Source organism: Megachile rotundata, chromosome 16, assembly GCF_050947335.1.
Source record: "Megachile rotundata isolate GNS110a chromosome 16, iyMegRotu1, whole genome shotgun sequence".
Classification (NCBI taxonomy): domain Eukaryota; kingdom Metazoa; phylum Arthropoda; class Insecta; order Hymenoptera; family Megachilidae; genus Megachile; species Megachile rotundata.
Genome location: NC_134998.1, coordinates 12,441,836 through 12,465,633, shown reverse-complemented (window position 1 = coordinate 12,465,633; position 23,798 = coordinate 12,441,836). Strand labels below are relative to the sequence as shown.

Genomic DNA, 23,798 nt, shown 5'->3' with positions numbered 1-23,798 from the left:
AGTAGATACATTGCATAAATAATTTCATTACTTATAGTATGCAACTTACTCCATTCCGGTGAATGATGTTTATTTGCACAGAGCCTGATTGACCTATCTTAATACTTTATGTTATATTACTACGTGTCATGTTCAATACGCGTTTCTGTTGTATAAAAGTATTAATAGTTAAGCCTGTCTTCTCCGATGGTTAATGATCTAACCTTTATTGAATATAAGTAGATCTAATCTAAATTAACATAATATAGGTAAAATAATATTATTCTGGTATACCACTCTTATTTCAATGTATAGTGAAAATAACCTTTAGGTTAGTAAGACAATCATACATACCTATTAAGACCAAAGATACTATTCATTTTAGAACATTTCAGATTTAATTAGAAATTATATCAAGGTTCCAACATTTAACCTATTAGGATGAATGGCAGAAGATAGTGTGTATTAATAAACCACGTACCTGTTTAAAATTCGCGGCAGATCAAGAATGTTTGAATTTCCAACGCACGCGTGCGCATGCGCACTTCGTTTGATCAGGGACGTGATTGTATTTGCCGGTCAATTTGCGAAAATCATAATGCCAGAATCGCGATACAGATGGCGACTTTGCGCTCATTCGACTAGTTGCCACGCGTTCTATCAAGAGAATGGGAATGGTTGTCTGGTTGCCGGCTCCTGCACGTCGTTTCCCCTTTGTACATACGTGTCGCGTTTATCGTGGTGTGCGCTAGACGTGCAAACTCGCATACACGTACGCGTGCCCTGGGGGGTAGGGTTTCTAGATCCCTCAGTCTTTCTGTGCGCGGAAAGAAGGGGTTTTTGCAATCGGGAAGTAGCAGTCCGTGTGCCGCGAATTCGCGAGGACACGCAGAACAAGCACCCATGTGAGACACAGTGCGCGTGCAACAAATACAATTACCGGGCAAATTTAACTCGCGAACGGATTAGTGCACTACGTCAAAACATAAATCCAACCGTTTACGATAAAAAGTTCCTCGTGTATCGTTCGAGATCGTGGTTGATTTTTCGAAATTATTTTCAACCGTTCACGAAGGAAGTTCGCGAGTGATCGTTACATTTGGTGGTTATTCGTCGCCGGATCATCGAGACAGCTCGATAGTCTCGAAATTCAGATTCGAGGAAGGGAAGTTAATAGAGTAGTGATGGGAACGATATCTCGACGAACGATACTTAACATTTAAAAAAAATATATTTCCTTGTCAACTACAATTAGACATGTTCTTATCGACTGTTCTCTTCGTAATCACATTTCGAAAAATATATTCCAGTTCCATGGTTCAAAGATAATTACAATAGTGGCAGTATTTTTCCATTTATTCTATATTCCAGTTAAGTAATTCGTAAAAAATTAATCCAGTCTATCTTCATTGATTAAGATATTTTTTAATCAATCCCATCACTACCTCGATAAATTTTTTCTCGTTCCAATTTCGTGTGTACCTTCTCTCGTTTTTCGAGAGATGTTTGCGATAAAACGGAAATTGTGCAATTGCTACGAAGTGTATTCATTAAACGATTTGGAATTGAGATGTTTCGCGCGGCGGGTTATTCGCGACGGGTCCGTCAATTTCGCGATACATCCCTGGCCCCCGTCGTCGGAGCAGAGGGACACCCGACGTCGATCGGCCAAAGGAACGAGAAAAGACACCGGGTGTGCGTGAGGGCAGTGATCTCTCAGGGAGCGGCGACCTGACGTACAAACGAACGGTGTCCGATAAATATAGGATATATACTTACATACATTACCACGTTCTTTACTCCCGCTGTTTTTCTTCTTCATGAATTTCTACGTTCAGCAGAAATCCCTAGGATGCGGCGATGTTCCTGTTTCGAACGGATTCATTAGGAGGTAAATATTAGAATTCACACTTTCGCTGTTTCTTGCGCTACACAATTCTCTGGCACATGTTCTTGATGAATGACGACCAAGAACAAGATCAAGTTCAGTATATAACTCGTGAATTAATTCTGAAAGTGACTGATGAAAAATTAACACCATGTGACGTTAAATAATATTTAAACTGTATTAACAATATGAATTTATTTATATTAATATCTTTATCAGTTAGAACGTAGTTAGTAACGTATTTCGAGATATGGAAGTAAAGTAATTCGAGTATCGATAGCCAGCGATTTTGACAGTTCGAACTTCTAGAACTTTATCTCGATTCAGTAACCGAAACTAACCGTACGTCGATTAGAAGATACGATCGATTTTGACTTTTGCAAAATATCGATAATCGTGACTTTTTGCGATTGAAGACTCGAACGTATATTCAGTAATAGTGCTAAAAAATACCAGCTGTTTGCTAACTGCTTGACTATAGGTCAGAATTACAATCGTTGTTGCCATTTTACTGTTCTACAGCAAATTTTTATCACTAGTAGATAAGAGTAAGCTCGAGTGGAATTAAAAAAAAATACTACAAGAAAAGTTTCGTATCTGAGTAATCACAAAAGAAAACTTGAATTCAGATATTTGAATATTTATCTTCATATCCGGTTTTGATCATACATATTCTAACCATTCGAGTACTTTTCCTCCCTTACAATTTTATCGAAAATCGAATGTATCATTCCCTCCAAAATAATCGAGATGTCGCTGGTGTTACTAAAAATCGATACATTTATCGATCTTCTTCCCGTCATCTCCGTTTCTCGTATTTATTCGCGTGCAAGGAATAGCGTCGAAGAAATTTAAATGTGCGGAATATTATCAGCCTATTCGGTCATGCGAGGTTAAAGAAAAAAGAGAAGATCGAGTGGCCTAGGTTAGGCGTGCAAGATCACGAATCGCAGATCAAAGTCATGTGGCGAATCTCAGTGTCAATAAATGCGTACGTAACCATTCGCACTGCATGCATCATGGGTATTATCTGTTGTACCTATCTCGAGAAGGTAATACCATTTTCTTCTAACGAAATAAAATAATAAAAAGCAGTATAAAAATAAAATAAAGAAAGCAGTATATATTCTCAAAATAATTTAGTAAACGTGATTCACAAGTATTTATCTTACACCCGCGCTGGCCCTCTGGCGGCAATTTTTTACAGCCCGCCAAAATGTTCGTTATACGCCATTACATTTTTTCAATCGAGGATCAATCAAAGAGGAATTATCGATTGCTTAGAATTATTCGATGTTAACATTGATTTAATGTAAGTATTTAAATACTTGACACACGAAAGTATATGAACACCCCCTATTCCATTGTTGCTACGTTTTCATTAGGTTTCGAATATTCCGGAATGGGAATTTTCGGGCGTTTTCCACGGAACCATCTTCAAGAGGCAGGTTTCGGTAGACATTGCAGTTGTCTATGTCTGGCCATCCAGCATCGTTCCACTGAAACTTTTCTTCCCCTTTGGCGATGTTCGGGGCGGGGCCGTTGCAGTGCATCGAAAGAGAAATTTTTCCAGCGGTTGTTGGCCCAACCCCACGGTGGATACTAGGGTGTTTCCCACATGAATGGTAGAGTGGCAGAGCCAGAGTGCAAGCAAGCTGCAGCGCTGCAGTAGGCCTGTGGGCCAAGGTTTTCTCTCTCCCTTTTCTTCCTCTCCCTCCCGTCTGTTCCTTTTCAGTTTCTCTTTGTCTTCACCGTTCTCTTTATCTCGACCATTTTTATAGACGGCACATTTCTTCTCCTTTAACTGCGAACGTGTACGAGCATTTGTAGCCTGATATTTTATTACTGCTTTCAGAACACATTACCTGGCTGCTTCTTTCCGATTACCCGTTTGTCTCGAACATTTTGCTACCTTCCTGTCATCGCCAATCCTTGTTCTCTGGATTTTCCTTTGGGCGGAGGCCTTTGAAGATTTCTACCGATAGTTGTACGTCAAGGTATTATTCTTTTTTCTGTCTTCCATGGTCGCCAGCTTCTCAAAGCTGCGTGGAAGTTTTTGAAATGTTCCAAACTTGGATCGTATCAAGTTTGAGACATTTCGAGCTTGAAACATTAACTTCAAAAATTTCACAGCCTACAGTGCTTGAAGTTTGAAATTTAATTTTGAGGAGCATCTGTTTTAAATATTATAAGCGTTCGAAGTATTTTATAAGCTAATGTACTGTACTTTCAGTTTTGTGCAGTGGCTCGATACGTCTTAATTCCCGGATGCAGATGTATTCGAGCCCTTCTCCATTGGCCTGTTTTCTAAGGTCTCCCGAAGTTGACAGGCGTGGCCCTGTTTTTCACGAGGATCCACCTGGTCTTTCATTGGCCAGGGGCTAAATGAGAATTTTTCCGATATGGCCTTTTAGTCCGACCCACTCTTTATACATTTCCCCTCTCGATGGTCGACGCCGGTACGTTGCACCACTGCTTTTGTCGTTGCAACTTTTCCATTGACCTTCTTTTCGGCATTGCATTATCGGGCGAAACCCGTTTGCATTGTTATTCCAAAGCTCATACGTTCTCAAAGTAACACTTCACTGGCAGAGGATCCTTTTCCCTATTCAACAATCCGAAGCTTTTAATTTCGTCGTTACGGTTAAACATCGCTCTTAGTTATTCCTGGAATGAGTTCTATCGAGCTTGATTCCAGTATAGACATCTACCGTCTCTGCTCTGTCTAGCCGAGAAAAAGTGAATTATTCTACCTCAGTGGAGGCTCACAAAGGAGTACAACGGTGTGCGTGTGAAGTGCACACGAGTACACCTGCATCGTAGTTTACGCAGGTGTGCGTGTCCTTTTCTCTCGCGAATCGTTCAACTTTGCAAAAGAATCGCATTTTTCAACCCTGCTTCCTGTGTGCTGGACAGGTGCATACCACGTTTCCGTTCTTCGTCATTGTTTACCACTTTTCCCAGTCAATGAATACTCATAATCGTATCATTCATGAACCAACATCACAGAAGTCAACAATTAAAATCCATATCCGAAGCAACCGAGACGCCGCATAGAAAATGAGATGGAAATTCGATTCATGATCGTGACTATGAAGTTGCCGAGGATTTTACGTGATCTCCGTTTTAAAATAGGAAGCACGATTTACAATTTATGACTCGACTGGTGCCTCGAGACGGTGTTCTGCATCGCTTTTTTCCGCGCTGAAACGCGTACGTGGAGAGCACGTGCACACACGAACAGCCACACGTCTGTAGCTAGGTTGAGGTTGTCGAAGGCCGCTTCTCGTTGTCTCTGGCTCGTCTAGTCGCGCCAAGGTGCATGCTCGAGACCCCTGTGCTGACGGACGTTGCTGTACCACTATACTCAGGGAAACGGTTATGTACAAGGTTTCGCTATTTGCAGAGTTTACCTAATGTAGGAATCTCTAATTTAGAAAGTAGTATGAGAAATTTTTAGAACTGCAAATCGCAGGGAAAGAGTGAAACGCTCTCGTCACACGTCGTTACCGTTGATGCGTGAACGCCCCCGCGTTTTTATGTGCCCCTCATGCTGAATTCATCGCGTGTCGGCCCACAGCTATAAACATTCCTCTTGACCATTTTCAGTTGCTACACGTTGCTCTTCCAACACGTTGTTCATTCTCCTGCTTACGAATTAAGCGTCGTTGTTCAGCTTCTTTGATGTGCAACATATTGGCCTGCTCCGTTGTAAGTGGTACGGTCGACTTGTTAGAAAATTCGTGTTGCAGGGCGTACCGACATCGTGTACGGCCAAATACGTGCACACGAGTTGTGCAGCAATACCGGTTGAATGCATCTGGTTCCGTCTGTATCCCCATCAGGGTCTGACGGCATCTCTCCGGTGGATAGCTAGCCTGCGAGCGCTCGTATTTGAGAGGTATAGTCTACATTCTAGGATTTTTCTGAGGGAAATTGCAGCTTAGAAAGGTAAAATAATACACAGCATGAAGAGTGAGATAGAATAGCAAGGCAATAAAACTTAAGAATGATTAAACCATTAGAAAATAGTTGATCTGTAGTATAGTAGTAGTGAAATGATAAAAGGGTTAGAATAAAATGAAAGCTGTTGGCGCAGGTAACTAGCTTTGGGCCCTGAATTGGGTGAGAATCCGAGTCCTAGTGAGATCCCTGCAGACACTGTTGTTGGGTTAGACTTGCACGGATAAATTTTGAAATTGCACCCCATTTAGGAGGACGAGCACGTTATTTAAGAGATTCGAAACTGAGACTTTGAAGAAGGGAGATAAAAAGAGGGGTGCAAAGGGAGAGCAAGGGGGAGAGAGAGAGAGGTTCTTTTGCGTCCGTGGGGCTTCGGTGTCAACAGGTTTTATTTTTGCCCCGCGAAAAGGCCAAGGTCCTCTCTTGCCCCTACCATGCATACCCGACGTCCCCTGCCCGCACTCAGCCCGTTTCACGACCACTTTACCCTCGCCACCGGATCCCCTCCATCGCCTCGTCGACGTCTCCTCGACAAGTGGGGAGACTCCTGGGGGATGCTACGAAGAACCTTCTGGATTAATGCCTGTACCACGGGAGAGCCTGCTCACGGATCGCTCTTCAAGATTTTGCGGCTACGTGGTCCGACGATGTCCTCTTAACCTCCGGCACCACCGTGGAAACAGTGGAAAATCTTAAATCAGGAGCGAACGCGAAGCGTGTAACAATTTTATGATCATCCGCCTAGAACTTTACTTGATAACAGTTTTCTCGGTTTTCTAGGTGTAACCGCCTTGTCGAGTTACAATTGGCGGAATGTTTAGCAGAAATGAAATAACGCATCTTCGGGGGGTGGGCACCGTGATAAATTCGAAAGAAAAGCCGAGTGCACGCAACCACAGGCACACGAGTGGCAGGAAGATTGGCGCGTCGAGACGATCGGCCCTCCGGCGGGGGTGGTGGAGGCAGAAACTGACTGAAGGATGGAGAGAACCCTTGCGGAGTAACGAGGATAGCCGGAGATTTCAAGCGAGAGCAAAAGAACGGCAGAAAACACGCGAGAGATAGAGGATATATGACAAAGAGGAGGAAGGAAGAGCGAGCACAATGTATAACGTGGACGAGACGGAGAGGATCAGAGAAAAAGGAGATGAAAGGTGGAGCAGAAAGAGAAAGAACAGTCTGGCTATGTGTGCGTTACGAGAATCGAAGTGGAAGAAAGAGCAGGAGATATATGGGTAGTGATGGGCTTAAGAGATCTTGAACCAGACATCAATTGAATGGAACTATCTCGTAACCTCAAAGAATTATTGCATTGAAATGGAACACCTTTATTATTGAACTGCCCAATCCTCTCTGTATCTCTGCAACGATCCACATTACCCTTAATAAAATATAGAAGATAATTTGATGCATACTTTGGTAATCTATATTAAATTTTCATCAAATTAGACGACAGTAGTCAGATACAATTTATCATTCAAGGTTGTTACGAGGGAAGATTGCTCGAAAACGCAGCAGGGAGAACGAAATTATACCTAACGCTCTTGGATCCAGAAATGTAGAGACGTAGTGTGAGGTTGGATAGATGAGCTTGATTCGAACCAATGTCCAAGTTTGATTTTTTGTTCTGTCTAAATTTGCGAGTTTATAAAATTTGAATTTACAATTTTGCAAAGTCAGACGTATAGAAATGTGGAAATTTTCAGTTTGGAATTGAGTGACTCCCGCAATGGCCTCCTCCCCTGAAGGATATGCTCTATCCCTATTCCTAGATTCATGCCATCGCTGGATAGAAAGCAGCGGACTGTGTTGGAGGAAGCGAGAAGAATGGAACAGGGACAGATAGATAACGATGAAGCGGGAACGAAGTAAGGGGAACGGTGGGGCTGGTAGGGAGGATAGGAGAAAGAGCGAAAGAGGGAGGGAACGGAGGGCACAGAGGGAGTCGAGTGCAGCGGCCTGGCCGCCTATACTCTGCGTGACTATAGGCAGTCCGGCTAGGCTAGAGTCCGCGTATAATGTATTCTCGAATATCGTGCACTCTCTCATGATCAATATAAGCTCCGACGCGGGCCGGAGATGCACGAAGACCCACCTCCTCCTTCCTCGGCCCGCCCGGACGATGTTTTTTCGTGCGGAGTGCAACGCACGCTGGATCGCGGGAACTGCACTCGCTCTTCTCCCCTCTCTTTCACTCCTTCCTCATTATCTCCGTTTCTCTCTGACCCGTCGATTCGTCGGCTCTCGCTCTTTCACCCTCGATTATCCGTGACAGTGTCGAAGCGAAATCGAGGAGGGGACACGACGATGCAGCGGGAAAGAATGAATGTTATAATCTTGGGAATTATTTAAATTCTCTCGTTAGCAACTGTTCACGAACGTGTATGAGAGAATCGGTGTTCCTCCGGTTAATGAATGACGAGATAATGCTACCCGTTGCCAGGCAGCTGTTGCATAGGTACTTTTTACGATTAACGTCACGGTGAACAGCGGTTCTCGGTTTGTATACCCGGTAGACTCGAAACTTTTCTACCTGTTGGTTATTCATTTGATACGTCGACGCGTTATGTGTTCATTTATTAGCGAACACGTTTGTAACAGGTACGGAACAATGGCTTTAACGTAGCAGCGAAGCGTGATAGACGAGCCGGGGTCGTCCCAAATGTTCCCGGCAGAGGCCGAGCGATATTCACTCATACGAATTAAAGTTTGAGCTTACACTTGCCGGACACCTTTGCCAACACTTGGTTCCTCTGCTTATTGACTCCTGCTGCTCTCCGCAACCCCTTCATCAACCTTTCGAGAGTAATGAAGCTTGTGACGACAAATATTTAACATACATGGGCCTAACCTCTTGGACCCGCTTTATGATCCTTCATCTATGACGTTCACGTGCAATTAAGTTTCCTCCCGCAGTTCATCTTTGACCAAACGAAGGACCTCGTCGAAGAGCCCCTATTCTGGCAACGAGGTCAATGTTTTCGAGTAAATTGTTCACGCTTTATCAAGGTCTACCATTGATCCGTTCGTTGCTTTCGATCTCAGCCAATTCCCTTTCCTTTTCAAGATCAAGATGCAAAATGAAGGAGCGGATCAGTGAAGGGCAAAAGGGCAAGGAGGAAAGGAGATAACCACTGCACGAAAGGTAGAACTGGCCAGAGAAAGAAAATTGGTAGAGGCAGGCCCGTGCACGTTCCAGAAAACTGGCCGCCATGTCGGTCTCCATCGCCCCCACTACGAAACACGTATAGCCACGAGATATCGTCCGTTGCACTTTTCAAGCTCTCGTGCGAACGCACCGTATTATACGTGTGTGCAAGTACGAAGCGTCGAGGAGCTCACACGCATCCACCAAGCATACGCGTAGTCGCCGCTCTCCACCCGTGAGAGGAGAGACTGGTCCGTCCGACGTACTGGGAAATAAAATTCTCTGGTGACATTCTGTTGTCACATCTACACTCAACTTCGTGCTAAACGTTATGAATTCCTTCAGGTTGACGTTTCAATCTTTTAACATATTACACACCTCTCAACTAACTCATTAACTGCCAACTTTTCTATCTCGTTAACTCATTTAACATGCTTTCAGGTTGATCAGGCAATTAGCTAACTATTCGATACGAAGATGCTGACGTTGATAACACTGAAATGTTACTGCTAACTCGCTGTATTGATAATGTTATTAAGATATCGTTCTATAAGATGACTAAAGTAGTAAAGAATGATAACATATGTCAAATTAGACTACACGAGTTTAAACAAGGATACTTTATCCTTAAGGATTATCTTAACATTATCAATGTACCGTTAAGTATCGATAACATGTCGGTAATTTGTGGATAGTAATCGATATCGACACCTCTACGTGGTTTCCGTTCCTCTGTCACAAGATTTCCTTCCACAAACATGATCCTGTGGTACAGAAAGAATTTCGGTAAATATGTTTCAGTATTCGTTAAAAGAAAACAGTAGCATTTGAAGTTAACCAAACGTTTACCCGGTGTTACAGAATTATTTGTAGAAGCGATTCCCCTGATCTGGCAAACATGTAACAGAAAAAGAGAGAGACGTCAGTGAAAATTAGGTAGGGTTAGAACGACGTTGCGGGCGGGATTTTCGGTGCATGCTGGCTGATTTTCTAAGGCGACCTTAGGTGGGATAACGGACTCTCTCCCACTCGTTGCAACGAGCTGGCAACGCCATTGGCAAGTGGCAACGCTGGCTGACAGGCCGGTGGGAGGGGTATAACAGTGAGACTATAGCAATGTGGAGTGGGGTCGATGGTCCCCCACTAGTTACGCCACTGGCAGTGAATTTCGCACGGGCAAACCAGAACTGCGAAACAGAGACGGAACGCGACAGACCACCAAGCAAAGGGGGTGAGAGAGCGAAGACAGACCGATAGAGAAAGAGAGAAGGCAGCCATGTGCGCCTGAGACAGCCTCGACTTTGCAACTAGGAACATTCGGCTCGTTCTCGTTCCCGTTCTCCTTCGCGCCGAATTCGTGCTAGCGAGTAAGTACGTTTACCCTGTCGAGCCTCCTTCTACCCTCGTTCAGGCAACCTCTCTACCCAGCAACCTCCCCTCTCTTCCCTTCTTGCTCTGTCTTTCTGTCTCTGTCCCTCCTCTTGCCACCCCCGCGGAAAAGCAAATTCTCTCCGTGTCACTGAACCCGGCCGTCTGACCCCGTCGTTCGGTTTTTCCGCACGAAGTGCCTCGACCTCGTCCGGAAGTAGGATGAGCGGACTCTTCTCCCTTGCTCGGTTATCCGTATCAGGAACTCGATTCTAGACAGTTGTCTCGAATCGAGCCATTTTTTCCTCCCATTGCCATCTAGAAACAAAGTTTCTAGCCAAACCTACTGCCAGTATCTTACAATTTTTTCTTTGCAGGAAAACTTGTCACACCGTCCAAAAAGCTCACCTTTAGAAAACATTGGCCTATGAGCTAGAAAATTCTTCTTCTACATTGTTCGAGTTTCCTGAAAACATAGGGAGGTAGATGATGCGAACCCTGTCGCGTCTGGAACTCGAATGCAGCTCGCGGTTGATCGTTTTCGAGACCGAAGGTGCAAGCTTCGTTCCGTCGTTCCGCTCGTTCCTCCGTTCCTTCTGTCCACGTTCCGTCGTCCATCGGTTCGTTCGCTCGTTCAACCGGCGTCTCACGGCACGCAGTCTGTCGCTGTCACCGACGAAGCTCGCTTGTCGCGCAGCCGTATGTTCGAAAAACGAGTCAAGTTTTTATCAGTTACGTTATTTTTATTGCATCTTTCATTTTTTAGTTTGTAGTGTTTCAAAGTTGTTCGCTAACATCGAATACCCATTCAGGTAATTCTTCAAAAACGGATAAGTGTATATTCTTCGTTAATATCCCCTCATCATCGTCTTTCCCGATTACGTTCCGACGTTTTTTAATTGTAAAAATCATATTGTGTATCGAACCGTTTATTTGTCGAAGCAGTAGAGTTCCTTGCCCTCTCGAGAGCACCAGACATCCCCTAACCACCTCCAGCTCGATCATGGGGTACCAACCTTCGCTCTTGTCAATTTCCAAAAGAGATTTTCGTTACCAGATCATTTGATTTCCCCGAAAATCATTTCAGAAAAGCCGGTGACCGTGAGACGGCGAGCTTCGCAACCGAATCGAGAATTTTCTGGACTCGAGCTTTTCCCGATACCACTCGCGCGAGTAGAGGCTCTGACTTGCCGCGATGTGCACGCGTCCGCCGCGAAGAAAGATGACATAGGATCTTCCGACGAATGGTGACGCGGGTGTCCGGCAAGTGGCAGTGCTTTTCTCTCCAGAAAATCTGAAATCGCCGATTTCTTCTTGATAGTGTGAGTCGTGCCTCGTAATACATGGTGTCGGGTGTGTACGTGTGCAGTACAGTGTCCACACAGTGAATGGCCGTCGTGTGGAGGCCCCTGTGCTTTTGTGGCAGCCCCGTGGATAGCTCTAGAATACCTGGCTACACTTGATGGGATAGTCTCCTGTGGACAAAGATGCGAATTTCTATGGTAAGTGAACGTGTGAACGTTTCAGTGTTCTTTACTGTTCAGTCAGAACAAATGAAAGCATTTGAGAATTGTTTCAGATATGAATTTTAAGTGGAACGATTGCGGTCGATGTTTTGTGATATCGCTTTTCATCTTCTGCGGTCGCCGCGACCAGATACACAGCCTTTTGACGATAAACGATCGTGGCAAATTGCATTAGCCTTTTTTTTTATTCAAATTGGTCACGACGTTTGGATAGTTTCTAAATACGAAGCATAGTAGTCTTGTTAAAGAAATAACATAGATAATCTTTGCAAGGAAAGTCGTTTCATTTATCGGTAGCTTCTAATGAACGATATAGGCGATTTTTATATGTTGGACGTGGGCACGTTATTTATGCATGTGATCGAGTTCTATCGCGTCGTGATGTCTGCATGATCTTTACCGTTTAATATAAAATTCTTGGTTGAAGAGGAAGGAAGTATTTTTCGCCATAGAGCGATAAAATTAACCTTAACCTCTCGCTGAATACATACAGCCGGGGTCAATGACATTCCCTGTTGTTTCATTTCTCATTTCGCGCATGCGCACGTTTTGACAGGTCCGAGCAGCAAAGATGTTACTAACAGAAATACGTGTGCATCGACGCCAACATTCCCTATTATTACTTTAAATCATAATAAATAAATATGACCTGATTTTCACTGCGATTTTCCTACAAAATTTAATTATAATTAATGCATTCCATAATAAAATAGTGTGCGGTGTTATTTACCAATATGACTAGGGCCGTTGCTAACTGCAGGTACTGGAAGTAAAATAATTTCTACTTCCTTTTCCATATCGAAACAATTTCTCCAAAGTTTTTCTTAATGATCTTCCATTTTGAAAGATGGTATTGAAAATTTAGTGTAATATAATTTGTTTTAATCTTGACCTATTTTTGACGAGCGTAGTCGATGAATATTTGAACGTGAACAAGGAGCTTTGAGAAAGCGTTGGCAGCTCGTAATTCAATTTCTCTTTCGAACGATAAGGAGAGAACGGCTGGAAATACTCGGAGAGGTAGTCGTGATATTCCATTGTGTCGTGTTTTCCCCATCAAGGGGCATTGACATTGCTTTGTTTCCAGAAACAACATGTTCTATTCTTCGTACACTGGGTTACAAGTCGTAAATGAGATAACAATAGAGACATTGTATCGATGGATTTGTTGCAGCAGGAATGTTTACAATTGCCTTTCGATTATGACTTTTGATTTTCATTTACTTGCAAACTTTCGAACTGGATAAATTGTCCGATGCCCTATACGTATGTATCATCTATAAGTTTCACGGACGCCATATTGAAATGGCGCGCAGCAACCTAGTTACGTTAAATGCAAGCCCTCTAGAACTAGTAAGTTTCAACGGAATACATATAAACTTTGAGTAGTTAAACTAAAAAAGTGCGTATACAAAGAAATTGTCGTCTAATGTGCACCTTTCTTTTATGAAAAGTATAGGTTAATTCTTGGAACTACACACTGCCGCCACTGTACCACGAATAGAGAAACCTGAGTCAAACTAATTCTCGAGGCATTAGTTTCGTAAAATTCAAGGAATGAATTGATACGGTGCCAAATAGCCTTCATTATTTACGCGAGGTCAATGACACTGAACCACACACTGGCTTAGGTTGAAATTTCACTTTGGAATTATTGGAATATAAACGTAGAGCAAATTAAGCCTGCATAAATTGTGACACAACATGCGAAAGCAAGATTTACGATTCCAATCTGTTTGCGAGTCGTTTGATTCCTAGGATCGCTGAAAATCTAAAATAACGAGGTAAAATCATGAATTATAAATGATTTCGAGCTATTATGCTGCAATTTTTACATATGTGCATATTTATTTTCATGTTCCGCGGTCGGCATGTCCATGGAATGGCCTCGATGCTCGCGTTTCACTCCTCTGTTTGTTTTTTCTTTCTCTTCGTCTCGTCACGTGGCGGCATAGATCGATTGAATCAACGGCTCTCGACGGAACACGAATAAAAAATAACATAAGGCACAGCTAAAGTATTGATAAATACTTGGTAATTCGAGATTTATCGCTGCACTCCTGGAACTCGAGCACATTCTCGCTTCGATAACTTATCATCATGGCGATTGCTGCTCCCCGAAAGAACTATCGCAACAATGAAAACTGGAGGTCGGCAGAAAACGTTGCAGTGTTGCACAACAGCTAGTTTTTTCTATTTTTTTCATACCGCTTTTAACCTTTGACGGTCTTCAGTCGGATGTGTGTATACGTTCTTTTGAAATATGATCGTATTTGTTATCTTCAGTTTAGAACCGGGTATTATATTACATATTAGAGCATCTACATCTTCGCTCGATACTTCTTTTAAATGTAATCGATACTCGCTATTGAGTCAAGAGTATAAATGTTCGTGTCGAGTCAAAACCCATACAATTTAATTGAATGTAATTCGATTCGATTTGACTCGATATGATTCAATTCCTTGTAATACAATTTGGCGGGAATTTCACTCGATTCAATTCTGTCAGAGTTAATTTACCACGATTCTATTCCACCAAATTCAATCTGACGCTTTTTAATTTCGCTCGATTCAAGTCCACATTCGATACAATTCACCTCAATCCGGTGTGGTTTGACTGGGTACGTGTTTCAATTTCACTCGATTCGGTGCTGTGCAATTTAATTCTCCGTACTCTAAACTCCACAAACACTTGCTCACATTTACCTATTTGGAATTGCTTCCCTGATGTCCATTTACACTAAACGGCAGGGACTCGCGCTTGTCCTTCTTGCTCATTTAATCTAAATACGCTCTTATAGATGTCGGGAGAAGCATTTAGAAGAAATGTAGCGACAGAGGAAAGTCTGAGAGATCGAGAGCATCGGAACTCGAATAAAGAAGGTTCCATGAAGGGACAGGAAACTGAAAACGACATCCGCGACCAAGATCAATACCTCACCAGTGCAATGCACTCTTGCGTTCCTAGTTACACCTCTATTGCCCGCGAAAGAGCGTGTGTTGCAAGAGGCATAACGTTAGAACACCTACATCTGAATAACGGATAAAATAAATGATCCATCTTCACACGAGACTCTGTAATTATTAATTGAAAGAGCACAAAAATCGTGCAGGTAGTTATTCAAGCACTACCGGAAGTATAGTTAGGTAACGTTTCTTTAATTCAGTACCTGTTTGACGCATGGCTAAGGTTGTTTATTGTTTTCTGACACAGTAGAACGACGGCCAGCTGGCAAGCTAAACAATTGTTTCTCGGAATCGTGGAGTCAAAGCGCGGGTGGCGAAGACCCGCGGAAAAGCAAGAAGACAGGAACACGGAAACGGAAACTAGTTCCGGCCAAGATCAATACCTAAGTTGTGCAACAGTCTGGCGCAAGCCTTGTGCCTTGGTTGCGTGTGCTCTGTGCGCCGCATGCTGCGTGCAACGCCTCGTTGCAACCGGTGCAACGTGCAATGCCACGATTTGCTGGCATCACGAGCACACGCTCGGCTAGCCTCATCTAGCCAGCTGTTGGCTAGGTCAGTGTAATCGGTATTAACACCTTGATTGCCATGCCGAACACACGACAAACTCATTAAGTACTTCTATCGACAACCAGTCTTCAGTCATTTGTAAATCCGAATTTAACGGAGGGTTCTTGAAACCTAAATCAGAGGTTCAATTAATTGTCTATGCGTTTGTGATATATTGAGTCATGTAATCTATGAGATCTTGTAGATTACATAAGTTAGACTTTGATAAATGCATAAACACTTGCTACCTATTAATTAAGTAAACGTAGGAATAATTAATATGGATAATGGAAATTTAAACATCACCTAAGTATAGTTAACGCGTGTACCTGTTAGTGATGGAACAAAAACAATACTGAACTTCTACAATGCAACCTCACTGTCTCAAGTACTCCTTAAGTACTTATAGTTCAAACATGAATGATATCACATTTACCGAATGTAAAAATAGATACTGAAAGGTTTGATCATTATGAATGTTTCCTCAGAGCAAATAGAAGTCTTATTATACTATAGGCATTCGTTATATTGTCAATTTCCCTATTTCAGAGTACTGAGAGTTATAACTGGAACAATATCGAAGAAAAAAGTTGCTGGTTCATCTAGTTTATTGTCAAGAATACCTCACTGTAAATTTTCTCAAAACTTTTACCTGAACGAGGAGACAAGTTTGTGCCTATTACGAAACTAGTACTTATAAGATTATACTTGCATACATCATTTTCATTTTAGTTAATAAGGATTCTCTTGAGAGTAGTAATCAGCGGCAATTAAAAATGGAGTCACTCCACATGTGTCATTAGACTCCATGATGCAGAAGCGGTAGATTATGAGTTATGCAATAGATGACGTTGCACGATTTATATTTCTGAACTTCGTACAATTCCTATTGGCCCAAATATCCGATTGAAAAGTGACGATCTGAGGTACGTTATGACCTTGAGAGTTCCATTAATTCTGCAGAATATTTACAGTACATTCTCACATGTGCAGGTCGTAATTGGACGGAAACTGCTTACACTTTCCGATGCACATCGCTCTTGAAAACCATACTCCTCTTGCGTACACCGAACAAGATTGTCGAGGTCAGCTTTTATGACGTAGATATGGCTGTGTGACATTGGCAGTGAGCTTTAATCTCGTGGTATCGAGTTACACCTGCTGACCAGTAGCGAGTCTAGGCCAGATGCGATTAACGTGACTTACCAGATTCACAAATACGAACACGCTAATTGACGCTGATTCGTTACAGCCTTTCAAGGCCGTCGCTGATAATTAGTTCTGCTCGGATACCGGTCACTTCCATCACGCAATTATGAATTAATTGGATCAATGCCTCTTTTTTTCCTTCTTCAAGTACACGCAAGTTCATCGGACTCGTATCAGCTGCATGGTTTAATGGAGTTACAAAAAACGACATCCGGCAATGTTGCAATAACGGTTAACTGAAAAGCTTGAATAGCAGCGTTGCAAATATAGATCCTACAGCTAGATATGCGGAGGATATAAATAAACGAACGACGGAGATAACAGTTTATACGGAGTGGCCTCAAACGATCAAACTTTACGCGAAGCATGTTCTTAAATTTCTGAATCTTAGATACACTGGATCTATCCAGAAATTTTTACGCCTGTAAATTCCGATACTGTGGTGAATTGTGAAAGCGAGTGCAGGTTTCTCGACAGGGATTAACGAAGCATTAAGTTATAGAGAGATATACATTCAAAGCGTTAAATTATAAGTTTGCGTTTAAATTAGATACGTACACCTATTTGCGTGTAATATTTTATTTTTGCTCGTGAAACGCTGGCGAAGTTTGATCGTTTTTGTACACCCTGTTTTTAGATAAACTGTTTCCTTTTCTCTGTCGCCGCGATCCTAATTGGAATAACCGTCACGAGTTAAATTGTTATCAGTCGATAAGCACGTGCCTGTTACTATTTTTTTCAACAGTGTGCGTGAGACTGATGTAACTTTATTGAAAGCTGGCAATCCTCGTTGTCCTATTTCTTTAAACTCGACAATGTTTTTGTGATAAAGCAATCTTATCGCATCCACTGTATTCTACGCTCTGGAAGTTATGTAACCGAGCAGCAGGTACACGAAAGATACTCTACAATTCTGTTTTTTCAATTGTTAGATTATTTCAAATCCTAATTACACGAATATTAAAGTAATCGTACAGGTTCGAAAACTAATATTTTAACATGTTATACTTTTAAATGTATTTTCCTAATATCCGCGCTACTTCTTTGCAGCTGATATCAAAGAGTCGAAGATTGAAAATCTGACGGAGCGATAAAGCGCGCGAATTTTTGAAGTTTGAAAGACCGTCAGTCAACACGTCGTCGTAGCAATGTCATTGTTGATATCCCCCAGGAGGCCAGCTACCTATCGTACACACAACACCCATCCAGGTCCGTAATTCGTGAGCCCGGAGAAGGAGAGGGAGAGATTGCTGGCAGTGCACGTTCGATCTAGCCGGTCTCTAGTAGAACGCATGCCAGTCATTGGTCGGTTTGCTCTATGTGGTGGGCGGAGATAGGCGTATGGGAGTACTAAATCGAGCCATGGTGTCCCTTTTTTCTATCCCTTTCTCACCCCCTCTCTCTCGCATCTCGCTCCCTCCCCGGGCCTACTCCCCTCCCTCTCTCTTTCATTCACTCCTTCTCCCTCTCTTCGCCGTACTCTCTCTCCCCTCTGTTTCGATGATGGGCATTCAATTCTCCAACTTCTGCGAGATTTTCAACAATTTTCTACGTGTAGAATTTACCGAATTCACCGATCAATTCTCTCGAAACCACCCCTCTTATACATTTCTACATCTCCACATTTTCCCTTCGATACAATCAAAAATTTCAGTACAATTTGTATTGTTGTAGGTGTAATTTAGGAGTACCAGTATCAATTAATGTTTGGAGAAGTTTAGTCGAGACCCCGAGTTCAGAGTTTGCAATTGCGAACTTTAGACCACTTCAGTAAGTTATGCTGATAATTGAAATTCTCACATTCGTCCTAAGATCGCAGTTATATTCGTTTTCTTTTAGACGTAGAATTCCCACGATACCGTTTAAGATAGAATGCAACTGTATGCATAAGAACAGAACTTGAAAATGGAGTATCCTAGCAGTTCAGTTGCATCGTTGATCCAGCCGCTGGATGCTTCTCGAGCTGCAACCGAAGGCTAATACACCTTCAGGCAGGTCCTTTTTCCTTCGTTCGTGCTTCTCGTTCCCGCAGGACAGGATTGACCAGTTCTCCACCGATGCAAGCTCGCAGGATATTCAAATGCACCGAGCCAATGTCTTTCCTTCGCCGCTTGTACCCTTTGTTTCTTCCATGCTTTCCAGGGAAAGCATCAATTTATTCGTTTGTTTAATTAGCCGGTGAACTGCATCATGCAGTACATTAGTGCACAGAAAAATGAAGGTACATAGAAACAGTCGCCATATTGTTTTTGGATGAAGGTAGTCGCCATATTGTTTATGGATGAAGCCAGTCGCCATATTGTTTATGGATGAAGCCAGTCGCCATATTGTTTTTGGATGAAGCCAGTCGCCATATTGTTTTTGGATGAAGCTAGATGCCATATTGTTTTTGGATGAAGCTAGACTCCATATTGTTTATGGATGAAGCTAGACTGCATATTGTTTATGGATAAAGCTAGACTGCATATTGTTTTTGGATGAAGCTAGACTCCATATTGTTTTTGGATGAAGCTAGATGCCATATTGTTTTTGGATGAAGCTAGACTGCATATTGTTTATGGATGAAGCTAGACTGCATAATGTTTTTAGATGAAGCTAGACTCCATATTGTTTTTGGATGAAGCTAGATGCCATATTGTTTTTGGATGAAGCTAGACTGCATATTGTTTATGGATGAAGCGAGACTGCATATTGTTTTTGGATGAAGCTAGACTGCATATTGTTTTTGGATGAAGCCAGACTCCATATTGTTTTTGGATGAAGCTAGACTGCATATTGTTTATGGATGAAGCTAGACTCCATATTGTTTTTGGATGAAGCTAGACTGCATATTGTTTTTGGCTGAAGCTAGACACCATATAAAGAATCTGAAGCTATTTTGTGGTCCAAATACTTCTATCAAGAAAGGTTAATTCGTCTAAAGAGATTAACTCAATTATCATGCTCCAGTTGATCGTCATTTTGATCACTCCGCAGATTGTATCTTCATTGTACACGGTATCATCAATCCTCTCCTGGAAATTGGACGTCTGGGTGCATTGTCTCTTACCGGAAGTCTATTAACGTGTCTTCTCTTATACCCTTCATATGTCTAGTACATTTTCTGCTGGCTGTCTCCCTCGATAAAAGAGCGATTCACTTTCTCCGTGGATAAATATCCGATGTCAAGTGTATCCCTTTAAGGATTGACGTAACATTACTGAAATAATGATTGAAGCTATAGCCGAGACACATGTGTGACAATTGATTGCTCTTATATACTCGAGACATTCTGTACATAGCACGAATACAATCTGAATTACAGTGTATACGTAGCCTTCTGTACATGTAAAGCAAGTCTCGATCGCCTCGTGTTGCTATGGGGACGTTTCTTTTTTTCTTGCTTTCTTTATCTCTCCCCCCCTTCTCTGTTCTCGTTCGATGCTCTTCCTTTCCGTGGATTTCTTGCGGTTCTTGGAGGAAATCTATCTCCTCGGCAAACGTTTCTGTATACAGTAGCTTTAAAAAGCCTGTGACAATGGAAAGGAATCCATGTCGAGACCTATAATTAACTTCATGGATTACTACTCGCCAATTAATTGCTTCTACAATTTAGTCCTTCATTAGGTTGTATTACTCTAATACCGTGTAGACTCTTCATTACATTCTGATTAAGTTTACTATGTTGACAATGAGTTGTTGATTCCAGTTTTCTATCAGTAAAAATTCATCAGTAAATTGCTGAATTAAAGCAGCAGAAAATTATGGGAATTTGAAACCAGATAGAACATTGAATCTTATCTTATTTCTCAGTATTAATTATTTGGATTTGTTCCTTACAAGCCTTCTAAGTCTGGATTTGTTTAACTCGACAGTAGTTTATTTTATTGAAGTCCAATACTTGGAGAGATAACACTTGATACGCGAGTGACTTAAAAAATGCTTTCATTACGAATCACGAGGACCCACTCCTTGAAAGCCGTTGGAACTTAACAATGATACGATATTCTTGTCTGGAAAACATTAGCGGTCTCGGGAGCATTTGCTGAACAGCTTGCGTATTGTTCATACTGTAACCAGGAACAATGGATATTTACCAGGACATGTGTTGTAGTTTATGTCCACCGGACGTTGTGAGCGTTCTGTCAACGTCGGCTAGCTACCAACGAAGAAACTACTTCAGAATTTTGTAGAACATCATAGGATTTAATCTTCGTTTTACTATATGAATGAACATCGCTTATTATACATTTTCTTTACTGAATTCAGATTCATTTACTTAGTAAAGTACAGAATTTTAAAGTAAATCTCCCCGTTTCAGGCCATTACTGAATTCAGTCAAAAAACTTACACAAGCAGCCTTTAAACAAAAATGGATACATGTTGGATTCTATGCACCTTAGCTTTCATGAAGGTAACAAGTTCATCAAAACAGCTCAATACATCTAATGCATAATATTCTCATTTCTTATTTAATCTTCTGCATTCTTCTATAGATGAAAAGGAGGATCATTAGAAGGAACTAAGACGTTTAGTAAGGATAGAGTACCTATTTGCTGCAATAGTATTGATTTTATAATTTAATGAGAAGAACATTGAAAACATTGAACACTGATAAAGAAGGAATGAAATTGTATCTCGAAAGAGGATGAAGAAAAGGAAGTAGTCATTCGATTCGGAATATTTAAAAAATATCATCGCAAGTACGTTCGTCCCTGGGATATGCAGTTCATTCACACGGCTGTGTTTCGCTAAATATAATATGGCGGTGACCCCGGTCCTTCACTGTCGACTCCCCTTCCCCATCCCTCGATTCCCCACTCTTCCCTTCAATGCTTCCCTAATTCAACGCCTCTGTGATTACGTCTCTGCCCTCGCGTCCCTTCTTTCTACTCCGCTTCTATTCCCTTCTCTTCTTTTCTCTTCGCTCCGCTTCCTTTCTTTTTTCCTACTTCATCGCTAGCTTTCTACTCTCTGTTCTTGGTCGCCATGGAAGAAAAACTGAACAAGCTTCTGATCCTATCTTTACTGATACATCTGAGGTTCCAGTATCATCTCATGATGATTGGCAGACATCTTTGTAACACAACTTGCTCTAGAATAATTCTCCTTATTACTATTTCCGTTCCCAGTGCATCACCATATTATTATTAGACTTTTCATAAGTCCTTAGGGAAAATAGTTTTCTTATTCCATATTTCTCTTTACTAAAAAAAACCTTGGTTCAAAAAGATTTAAGTACCAAACTTTGAAAATTGATTTTATAAAATTGAATTATGTCATTTAATGTGAAGCAACGTTTCTTCAATTTGTTATTAAGTAAAATTGTCTAACAAATTATAAAGCTACGCCTCTCCGAGGTGAAGCGACGAATCACGGTTTCTAAAGTTACTTTTATTTGTTATGGTAGGAAGAGAAGAAGATCAGCAGACGCACGAGGTGCAGGAAAGAGTGCAGCTTTTCGTGTAGCGTACAGAATTCTGGCTCGACTGCTTCTGCATCCAGGCCCTTCGCCGCCTTTTAGACCTTAAGTTTCATTCACACCGAACACTTGAAACTTTCTGATCTCGCATGTTTACGAAGGATCTTTGTATACTTTGAGTTTAATTTCGTGCTTAAGGTAACACTTTTGTACATGACGTATAGAGACATTAATAACTTCGCACTAACATTTTTTAGTTATTTAGTTATAAAACAAATGAACATTGTAATCCCTTTTAACATTGTAAATCAGAAAAATTAAAATTAGAATTTAATAAAAATTTCTTGTTTCAATAATATTCCAATCTAAGAATCCTGTCAAGTTACAAGAAGTAGAATCACTATTTAATAAAATGTAGAATATTTGCTGATTGGTTGCATCTATTTCAGGCGTGAAGAAACGTGCAGACAAATAATTGGAAGGACCAGAGGCGATCTAATCATAAAGCATAATCGGTCAGTTGGAAATGGTGCCTAACATCCCTTAGGGCCGCGCAAGGAGAGCTGCAGAGGCCATTCAACTGTCTACGATCGAGCAGGCAGGGGACTTTTACAGCGGCCGGAGTCTACCTACTCTCTGAGCTCTCGTATTCTTCTTGCTCTTCTTCTCTCTCCGTATCTTCTTCTTCTTCCTCTTCTCCTTCTTCTTCGTCTTGTTTTCTTGTACAGCTTCCTTTTTCTATGCCCTCCTGATCTCTCTACCCGGCAATGGCGTGGCAAGTCAGGGACCATGCGTGAGAAAGTCGAGCCTAACATCTTCCAAATTATGCTAAATTTCTGCCCAATAATTGAACAGATAATTTAGCCGAAGATGTTCTTAAGTCACGCGCTCAAAATTTATGCCCGATACTTCGTGATGACTTTCTTCAAACTTTTTATTTCTACCTCTTTATCTTACACGAACCACACTTTGTAATTCTACACTTACTACACTTTGTAACTCTGTACATTGTACTGCTACATATTGTAATATTGTCACTGATAATACTCACGACGCTACAATGTGTGAAATTACAGATGGAAATTTGTTTGATACACTCATTTTGCTCACTCATTACATAAGTAACATTGTATACATTTAACTTGAATATAATGAAGAAAGGATTTCTTCCATAACACCAATTTCCAACGAATTGCCCCTAATTACACAGCTGTATCTCATAAAGTTGTCTAATCCATTAAGAAAACAGATTTCAGCTCCTCTGCTTGATTTATTTAACTTATGGTACTCCCTTAACTTCATTAACGTTCATTTCTTAGTGCTTTGGCATTGTTGGAGACATTAGGGAGTTCTTGTAGAGATTAAAGTCATACGATAATATTACCCTTTCACTGTAACACCCTGAAGATACATAAATCAGTTTCACAAATATTTTATAATTGTACATAAATTAGTAAACTTACCAGGGTTAACAATGAATTATATATTTTGTTCTTCTCTGCATTTCCAGGCGTAGCGGTATCAAAAGGATAAAACTGGCAATGTAAAAGGAACCAGGAGCATCGACGAAGCAAAAGCGGTTATCAGCAATACTTGATGATACTAACCCGTAGATCCGAACTTGTGGGCTTTTTTATATGTATACCGCAAGCTCCTATCTACCGGTACATGTAGTCAGGCCAGCATTTAAGCTTTTCGACGGAACCTCCTCCTCCTCTTTTGCACCTCTCTGCCCTCCTGAAAGCCCGCAGTACTTCCGGTTATCAAGATCTTTTTTTGCTAAGTAATTTTCTAGATCGAAGA

General features: G+C 41.5%; 2 long non-coding RNA genes across 8 annotated transcripts; one reads left to right on the top strand and one right to left on the bottom strand.

Annotated features, from left to right (window-relative positions):
• Window positions 1-270: 270 nt before the first annotated feature.
• On the bottom strand, window positions 271-12,598 carry LOC105661875 (uncharacterized). 3 transcript variants are annotated; one of them, XR_013041198.1, is made up of 3 exons: window positions 6,584-6,719; window positions 1,759-6,521; window positions 271-796 (listed from the first exon to the last, which is right to left on the bottom strand). It is a non-coding gene; the product is annotated as an uncharacterized LOC105661875 (long non-coding RNA). The 3 variants fall into 3 exon arrangements; XR_013041197.1 differs by adding an exon at window positions 12,273-12,598 and having other exon boundaries at window positions 668-796; window positions 1,759-11,821; XR_013041196.1 differs by adding an exon at window positions 9,828-9,963 and having other exon boundaries at window positions 668-796; window positions 1,759-9,742.
• Window positions 11,710-22,183, top strand: LOC105661876 (uncharacterized). 5 transcript variants are annotated; one of them, XR_013041165.1, is made up of 15 exons: window positions 11,710-11,848; window positions 12,784-12,892; window positions 12,960-13,225; window positions 13,332-13,656; window positions 13,828-14,022; window positions 14,674-15,846; window positions 15,935-16,014; window positions 16,118-16,311; window positions 16,379-17,483; window positions 17,645-17,803; window positions 18,269-18,364; window positions 18,434-18,815; window positions 20,895-20,987; window positions 21,070-21,276; window positions 21,984-22,183. It is a non-coding gene; the product is annotated as an uncharacterized LOC105661876 (long non-coding RNA). The 5 variants fall into 5 exon arrangements; XR_013041162.1 differs by lacking the exons at window positions 12,784-12,892; window positions 12,960-13,225; window positions 13,332-13,656; window positions 13,828-14,022 and having other exon boundaries at window positions 11,715-11,848; window positions 14,674-14,985; window positions 15,087-15,846; window positions 15,935-16,311; XR_013041164.1 differs by lacking the exons at window positions 12,784-12,892; window positions 12,960-13,225; window positions 13,332-13,656; window positions 13,828-14,022 and having other exon boundaries at window positions 11,715-11,848; window positions 14,674-15,019; window positions 15,090-15,846; window positions 15,935-16,311.
• The last annotated feature ends 1,615 nt before the right edge of the window (window positions 22,184-23,798 follow it).